The 7680-nt window shown below is 45.0% G+C and overlaps 1 protein-coding gene across 1 annotated transcript in view; it reads left to right on the top strand.

Annotated features, from left to right (window-relative positions):
* Nucleotides 1-800: 800 nt before the first annotated feature.
* Nucleotides 801-7680, top strand: part of RASGEF1B (RasGEF domain family member 1B) — a 30053-nt gene continuing 23173 nt past the window's right edge. The window contains exon 1 of the mRNA XM_080344361.1: nt 801-900. The gene's annotated coding sequence lies outside the window, so the exon portion shown is untranslated. The remainder of the gene's footprint in view (nt 901-7680) is intronic.

Below are 7680 nucleotides of genomic sequence, written 5' to 3'. Positions count from 1 at the left end.
CAGCTGCACCTCAAACTGTGCCTGTGCAGCTCTGTTTCTGTCATCTCAGAAGGTTTCCAAGTACTGCCAAAAGGTCTGTGGAAGGCAACCAGATCCTCAGAGATTTGGACACTGTGCCTAGAAGGACTCTGCAGACCAGGGCTTTTCAGCTTGGAAAAGCAGTGACTGAGAATGCTGTGCAAGAAATGGAGAGAGTGTGTAAATACAAAATGTTTGTTCTGGCATTCTGTGTAGGAGCAAGGGGACATCAGATGAAAGCTAGTGAGCTGTGTTCAAGTGAAATGAAGGATGGTGGCTGTCTAAGGAGTCATTATGGATCCATGCAAGTCCTTTTCAAAGGACATGGATGGCCTGCAAGGGGAAATGGATGAGTACTGGGAATAGAGATCTGCTGTGGGTCACTGAACAGACAAACGCCACCAGGCTCAGGAAATCCCCTGTACTGAAAATACCAGCTGGGAGACTGCTTGGAGGAAGCATTGTGTATACAGGGCCTGTTCTTGCCTGCCCCAAGAACTTGCTGATGCCCTCTGCCAGGGGCATGGTGCTGGGCAGCGGCCGCTCTGGGGCCCCCTCAGTCGGGTCCGGTGACACGGGTTTGGTTCCAGCGCCTGCGACATCTGCCCGCTGGTACCACCCGAAACAGGTTTAGCCAGGCCACTCCAACACCCCCTCCATAAGCTCCGCACCGAAGACACGCCGTGCCCGCCGCCCCTCCCGCTGCTCGGGGGCGGGCTGGGGGCGGGTCCGGGGAGCGGCGCCGCCCGCTGGCTGCCTGCTGCTCGGGGAGGGCTGGCCGGGGAACGGCGGTGCGGGGCAGCCGAGCCGTGCTGTGGACAATGTGTGCTTGTGGGCAGTAAAGCAGCGGCTGGGACCGGGACCGCCTGCGACCACTTCCAGGTACGGTCCGGGGGGTTCTGCAGGGTGGAGTGTGCGTCTGTCCGTCCATCCATCTTCTTGCTAGTCCCGGCAAAAGGGTCTCTTTCCTCCTGGTGTTTATTTCCTTACGAGCTACTCAGTTCCGCACAGCCAGAGCTGCTTGTTTCGGGGGAGTCAGCATACTGAGGAAGGGAGAGAGACTTCAACTCAGAAGAAAAACCACTTGGTCGTGCGGTGGTTTGGTCCTTCACCTTGTCTCTTTCCTTGTGTTAAGATGCAACAGGGTCCTAAAACTGCATAGCATGATCTTTCTGTGGCTACAATGCTCAGAGAAGCTTTCTCTGTTTTTCCCTGTAGCCCATCGTTTTAACTAATAGCCGCTTTTTTGGATGGGAGGGATGAAAAAGCACTAATTAGTTGGATTGTGGTTGTAGGGCTGTATAAAATGGGTGTGTGGGCAGGACAGGTGTGTTGGTGTCATCCAGGTGTCTTTATGGGCTTCTCTTTTGCTGGGCATCTGCTGCCTGTGACAGTGATAAAACTTGGGGCCCCTGTGCTGAGTGAAGTGGGAGCAGTTCAGGGGCAGAAGGAGAGTAACTGCAGTTAAATGACCCAAATTCTAAGTGTTGCTCGTCGGATATGTCTACTGTGTTGTGTTTAGGTCAGGCTGTAAACTAAGGCAGCCTTAACAAGAAGCAGTGCCTCCCTCTCTTCCTGTGTGTAAAACTAAATATAGCAGTGAGGGATGAGGAGAACTCTTTTGATGGAGTTCCCCTGAATAGAGCAGAGGAGGCATGATCCCTCTCAAAGGGGAAGAACGTATCCCAGACAGACAGTTATCAGTTTAAACAAGAAGTATTGGGGGAATTGCTTTCAGTCATGGCGGGCTGAGATAATGCGATGTCTGCGGGAAATGGGGACCTGGGCAGGCAGGATTGGGTATCTAGTCTGTCTCTTGATTTTGAAAGCAGCTAACAGCATTTAAGGGATGGGTCCCTCAGGCTTATCCTGCAGCTTCCAAGTGAGAAGTCTTGGAGAGAAGCTGGTAATCAGCAGAAAATTAATGCTAAGTGTGCTAAAGACAAGCAGCTAATGAGTGAGCTGTGCTGGAGAGACCTGATAGGTAAGCCTCAGCTCTAATTTTGGATTAGCAATATTGATATCACTCTTGAATGGGCAGGACTGAAACAAGCCACTGTAGGCTCTGTTACTTCTTTGTAAAAGAGATACAAAAGTAGTGCTTTATTAGAGGTTAAGCTCCCACTGGTACTACACGCTGATTAAAATACTTGTTTTTGTATGATACAATGAATCCCCTTTGGTCCATGTTCTTCGTAGTTTCTTTCTGCTGAGGTTTTTGGGGACACAACAGGGTGGTGTTACCTGTGCCTCAGTTGTATGAGTTGCCTAAACAATCGTTGGGGAGTGCAGTGAGTCACCATCCCTGTTTGTGGTCTGCAGAGTGAGCTGCTGTCACGCCTGTCGGAAGTGACAGGCACAGTTTCAACACTGGAGCCCCATCAGTAGAGGAACATGAACTGAAAAAGCTGAAAACATGGATATTTATATTTGTAACTTGGATTAGTTAAGAAGTGAGATTTTTCCTTTTGGTGAATACATCATTGTCAGCGTTTGGTGTTATGACACCTACTATAGCTGACAGAATTGTGTGAGTGTGATCTTTCTTGGCTGCCTTGAACAACGTGACTACTTAGGTATTGGTGTTACCCATGGAAAAGTGCTACAAAGCTAAATGGTTAAAACTTCACAGAAATAGTATTCTGAAGTGCCTTTGGAAGTGATCATCTGTAAAAAGGTTAAGTGATATTTGCTGCTAAAGATGCTGAACACTCCTGGCAACAGGGATGCATTGTGGCTGGAAGCTTTTCTTGATATTAAGCTCTAGGTGTTCTCTGGAAAAAGAGGAAATGTAAAAAGCGTTGGATGTTTCACACTTCAGAGATTTCCTATCTAAATCAGAGGGTTTTGAAACTTTTCATTCTATGCAAGGTTGCAGTCAGCTATTACTGATTTTAGCTGAAGTGTCATTACATTTAGAAAACATGATGGGTGCTCAGTCAAATGACTTGGAAAAGGTGAGTTTGTGGTGCTCACTTTGCTCTTGCACATCCTTGGTGTGGATGTGTAATTCTTTGCAGCTGTGTCCGTGCTCAGTTTGTAGAGCTCCTTCCATTAACTGTGATACTTCTCATGCATTTTGAGAGATTAGTGTCAAAGCTCCAGCACTGAGCAGGGTAGCTGTCATAGGAGAATTAATTTAAAGCATAGTCTTCAGAAGACAGCCCTCGACTTCTAGAGATGGAGGTGATGCAAACTATTTATTTTCTTGTGTCTTCATGCAGTGTTTCTAAACTACAAGCTGATTTTGCCTTTGTGTCAATGTGTCTTCCTTCAGTCATTTGAGAGCTCTTCTGCTGTTGGGCTGTGCAGGAAGAAGCTGTCGGCTGGAATAGAATGTCTGTGTTTCTATGAAGGGGGCAGAATTTGTGACTGCTTCTACTCAAATATCTTTTCTCAAATATTAGTAGGTATACAGATGTACTCTGCAAGCACTGACAAGTGCCCTTTGCTTGGCGTGGGTTTGTGGGACGGAGCCGCATCATGTAATAAATGCTTTGGTAGATAATGAGCTTGCAAACAAAAGTTCCAGAGTGCGTTTTGCAGCCAGAGCAGGGACAATACATAATTTACAAACAGGAGGCAAAGACTCTACCTCTAGCTGAAAGCTATTTCTTATTTCTCAACTGTTATAGCTGCTGTGAGAAGTAGTATTAAAAAACCTAATTAACTACAGTGAGGATTGTGAACAGATGGTGTTTAGTATGCCTGTATTTTTAATTAGAAAATGAGCAGGCTCATGGAAACAATACAGCTCAGTCTTCCTAGGTGGCTCTGGAATAGCAAAATGTGACTCAGATCCATGTATTCTGACTATTTTAGTTTTAATTTGTTAAAATGCATCTTCTCCCCAAAGTAAAATGTTCGCCAGGTCACCTGCCCCTCCCGTGGGTCAGGCACTCTGCTAGCATTTTGTCACATCTGGAAATAGGGCCAGAAATACCAAGTCACATGCCATTAGACAGAAGAAGCTGTGAGTCTGCATCAGCCAGCACAAAGAGACGTCCAGATACACCAGCAGTAAGAGGTTAAATATGCTTGAGTCAGACTGGGGAGTGGGATACTTTGGGAGATAATAGCTCTCATTGATACAAGGTTGGGTGCTTTCTGCATGAAAGCAGCATACTGACCTGACAGTACCTGTCCATCAGGGCTGCAACTTGATCCTCCCTTAAACATCCTGCAGAGCTTCAGACAGTATTAGCCCATGTTTATGAGGATCCTTTCACAACCCAAGCTGGTGTGAATTTGCTCGATACTATACCTGCTGTGTGTTGAGTTAATAGGTGTAATTGTTCCAAGGCAAGGAGGCTTTGACCAACAATTGCAGAGCCCAAGGGTCAACTTTCAGTCAAGCACAGGAACTGCTGCCGGCTCTTAAAGGCTGGCACAAACCAGCTAATGCAGCATGTGGGTGAAGGAGATTTCTGCTATGGCCCTGCCTAGACTAGGGAAAAAACTCTTTTTCAGTCAGTTTGGCTAGACTGTTCTTCTTCTTGATTTCCCAAGGAACCAGTCAGACTGATGGGAGCCAACCATTTTATAAACACCCCCATACCTCAGATCCAGCTTTTGTCTGGAAAACACTGGCTGATATTCAGCCCAGGTATAAATGGGTGACAGGCAAGTACTGATCCAGATACAGAGCTGTATTTGTGTGCTTAACTGCCAAGTGGGACTATCCTATCCAACCTAAACACTGAAAGGTGTATTGTTTTGTTGATGTGTTTTTAACGGAAGTATTTCTGCTATAAAAACTCTGAATATACTGTTTTCAACCTGCTGTACATATGTGCCAGTAGTTCTCTGTACTGCTCATGGAAACTTAAGGTCTTAGTAAATGGAAAAACACAGATTATGTAAACTGTTTGCCTTAAACCAGCATTTTTTCTTTGTCATCTAAATGGAAAAAAGACCCTTGATGATGAGGTTTTAGGTAGAACCAGTTAAATGAAATTAAGTACTGTTATTTAGCACTATTACAGCTTGCTGTCGAAAATTATAACTCAGCCGTCTGTTATGATTGTAAAAGGAAATGTTGCTTTCTTCTGCAGCATATTGTAGTTTTCACCAAAAGACCAAGCATGGATGTCTGCAAAGAGCAACACCTTTTGGATTTGGAAGGTGTCTGGCTTTGATGAGGTTGAAGAAGGAACCATGTCAAGAGAGCTTCATGCTTGAGGCTAGTACTGTGCTTCTGGTATTAATATAGTGTGATACACCTTCTGTACCCCTTTTGAAAAAAGATCTTGGAACTTAATGAAAGGAAATAACCCTACACTAGTCCCTCTTTGTACTTTCAAGGAAAGGAATGCAGTAATGAGAAAATGAGTGACTTGACTAAAGCCACATAAGTAGCTTGTAGCAGAGTCAGAAGAAGCACCCAGCCACCAGGTCTAAGCACTGAAATGATGCTTTTTTTGTTGGCTTTGGATGCATGTGTGAACAGTTCTTGATGAAGCTGGTTATCACTGTGAACTAGCTTGGACCCATGCTTAGATACTGATGGTGCAGGTAGAAAAAGTTTATCTTTTAGCCCCAGTCACCTGAGGTGGGGTAGGTTTACAGGAGCTGACATTCCTGGTACAAAAAATTGGATCACATTCCCCAAGGTTCGTGGGAGTCTAATACCACGTTGTAATCGGTAATACTTTTCCGATGATAGTGTAGGGGAAACTGCACCCGCCTCTGTTGACGACATCAATTCTCTGGTTTTTTTCAGTTTGAAGCATGCAGGAGGCACAAAGCGTGCTACGTAATGATAGAGCGTCAAGGCTCTGATTCACTACTGGGGATGGCATAGCATGTGTGACATCGCAGGTCCCTGCTGTCCACCCCACCCCACGCCCTGTTCCTGGACAGCTTAGCCACTGTGAGTCAGCTGCTGAATCACTTGCTTTACAGTGTGATGTTTGGAAGTAAATCATCACTACTGTTCACTTGCCTTAAAACTCCGGCCTGCAAACTGCGCCAATTAATCAGCTGATTGATGAGCAGCAGCTCAGCTCTCTGCTCAGCAGCACAGGAGGCTGGGATGGGAACCTGCTTGGGTCTGTAGAGCTTTGCACCTTGCTGGTGGATGGGAGCCCTGACAGAGCCAGTCTGCGGGTGACTGCATAGAGAGGTAGGATTTCAGTCTTTTATGACCGTCATATTTCAGAGAAAAATGGCAAAATTCTTCTGTACTTCACTGGTTGCCATTAAGGGAATGCTGTGTGCTTCTAAAAACCCCACCCTGCTTCAGTAAGTGGAAAAAGCAGAAGGCTTTAGTAGCATGCATGTTTTCTTTGCATTTAATATACTTGTAATCTTAATTCAAAGCTCTGAATTTTGCCATCAGCAGTTCCAGCTGATTTCTTCACCCTTCATGCTGGCCAGCCAGTCTGCTGTCTGTCTTTCCTGATGGTATTTGATTTTTGAATGAAATTTAACACTTAGGACTGAGGAGATCATTACTCAGCTTGTGCATTGGTTTGGCGTTAAACAAAGTGCTTGGAGAACAGTCCATTTAAGAATTTTTCTAAAGGAAATAAATCTGGGGGATGGAGAAGTTGATCCTTAATATGATCCCCGTATTGGTTGTTTATCAACACTTCTTTGCCCTCAGTCCAGCTGTCTGCTCATAAATTTTGTCAGGAAAGAGTAGCTTCGTGCATTCTCTGTTGCTTAAGGCAGGTGGTATTTCGTTGCATGCTTTGGCTGGTCCAAGGCCTTTGTGCATCTGTTCTGGCTTGACTGAAAATGGGTTAATTTTCTTCATGCAGTTAAAAACCGTTCTTTTTCATAGCTAGCACGCTCATTATTTGGACTTATTTTGAGAAGAAGAGATAACACTCCAGCACAGAGCTGATGTTTTTAATTGCTCTGGTCTGAGAGCCAAAGACATTCGAGTGCTCTGCCCACAGGTGTGAGGTACCAAGGAAGGGGGCATGGATGGGGCAGAGCTTGACTGACATCCAGACTGATCAATGTGAGTATTCCATTCCGTTAGCATAATGCTCCAGATATAAGGAGGATTGGCTCTTTTGCTATCTTGCTCTCTCTCTGGGGTGCAGCTGGGGGTATTTTTGGTGCGAGATGTTTAGTCCAGCGTTTTGCCATTTTGCAGAGGCCTCTGAGCCTTTCTGCCTTTTTTCCTCCCTTTTCTCACTCTTGGATCAGCTGTGGGACTGGCTGCTGTTTCTTGGGACTGGCTGCTCAGTGTGTTCACGAGGAATTGCCTTGAGTATCTTTTATTTCTATTTTATACATATATTTACTACTAGTATATTAGTATTTTGTTATTTTATTAAACTGTGTTTATCTCAATCCAAGTTTCCCCCTTCCCTTTTGATTCTCTCCCCTATTGGGGGATGATGGGTGGGGATGAGTGAGCGAGTGGCTATCATGGTTGTATTGCTAGCTTGGGTTAAACCATGACAGCATCCTTTTCAATTTCATTCATTCTGTAAATCGCTTGAGCTTTACAGTAGTCACTATGGAGCATGCAATGGGCTGAACTTTTTTGGAATCTCTGGCTTGTGACATGTAATTACTGCTGTGCTGATCCTTCATTTCACTGATAATAAATACTTGCACTGTATGGCTCATGTTTTAAACTCCAATGTGGGATTACTAATGAGATTTAAAAGGTAAAAAACACTTATGGGAGAACAGTCTTAT

The sequence above is a fragment of the Nesoenas mayeri genome (assembly GCF_963082525.1).
Source record: "Nesoenas mayeri genome assembly, chromosome: 4".
Classification (NCBI taxonomy): domain Eukaryota; kingdom Metazoa; phylum Chordata; class Aves; order Columbiformes; family Columbidae; genus Nesoenas; species Nesoenas mayeri.
This window is presented reverse-complemented; position numbering and strand designations above follow the sequence as displayed.